Raw genomic sequence first — 1124 nt, 5'->3', positions numbered from 1 at the left:
TGATCCATTCCTGTAATTTGGTGATGTCTTCTTGTCAGAAATCCGCAGCCAAGGATTTAAATTCATTAGTTTTCTATTTATTTATTATGTATTCGTTTTTGGGCATTTTCATTACGTGAAAAAGTTTCGAAAAATAATAATGAGCTAAGCACTTAAGAAAATGAGTTGTGACCACCTCAAATATACATGATTACTATTCATCAGTACTTTTCCATACAGTAAATAATTTGGTTCCTCCATTAAGTTTTGATAACTGGTGGTTTTCTCTAAAGGTCTGGTTCACGTGCATTGCTATCCTGGATCCTTTCTTTGAGCTTAATAGGAAAAAAATGTGTCATAGTTATAGGTTTTGACATAGACTCCGTATCCTTGACTTGTGTCGGAGGGCTTTGCCGCAGCAGCTCGTCGGATAGTCGGGCAACACTCGTGCATAGTCGGTTAGTAGCGAACACCCAGTGCTTCAAGTAAGTAGTACCCCGCGCTACACTCCCTTGCTGTCGCTGATATTGCTTTATTGTTTCTTGCTTCTAATTCAGCGGTTCTTAACCCGGGGGTTGTGATGTCCTTGGAATGAGGTGAGTCGTTTTGAGGAATATTGGATTCTATTCATATGGTGTAAGGTTTTCTGCATGTTATACCGTATCTACAACTTCTGTAATAAATTATAAGTGGGAAGAGTTTTACAATCTGTGATAACTTGCTAATAAGCCAATGAAGTAGTCAAGACAAATACAAATTCTAAACTATTATTTTGCATTTAGGAATACGAAGCTATTATTTTGCATTTAGGAAACTAGTAGGCTATTATGCATTTAGGAATACTAAACTATTATTTTGCATTTAGGAATACTAAGCTATTATTTTGCATTTAGGAAACTAGTAGGCTAGTATGCATTTAGGAGACTAGACTATTATTTTTGCATTTAGGAAACTAGTAGGCTATTATGCATTTAGGAATACTAAACTATTATTTTGCATTTAGGAAACTAGTAGGCTATTATGCATTTAGGAATACTAAGCTATTATTTTGCATTTAGGAAACTAGTAGGCTATTATGCATTTAGGAATACTAAACTATTATTTTGCATTCAGGAAACTAGTAGGCTATTATGCATTTAGGAATA

Source organism: Eriocheir sinensis, chromosome 24 (assembly GCF_024679095.1).
Source record: "Eriocheir sinensis breed Jianghai 21 chromosome 24, ASM2467909v1, whole genome shotgun sequence".
In the NCBI taxonomy this organism is placed as follows: domain Eukaryota; kingdom Metazoa; phylum Arthropoda; class Malacostraca; order Decapoda; family Varunidae; genus Eriocheir; species Eriocheir sinensis.
Note: the sequence above shows the minus strand (reverse complement) of the source record.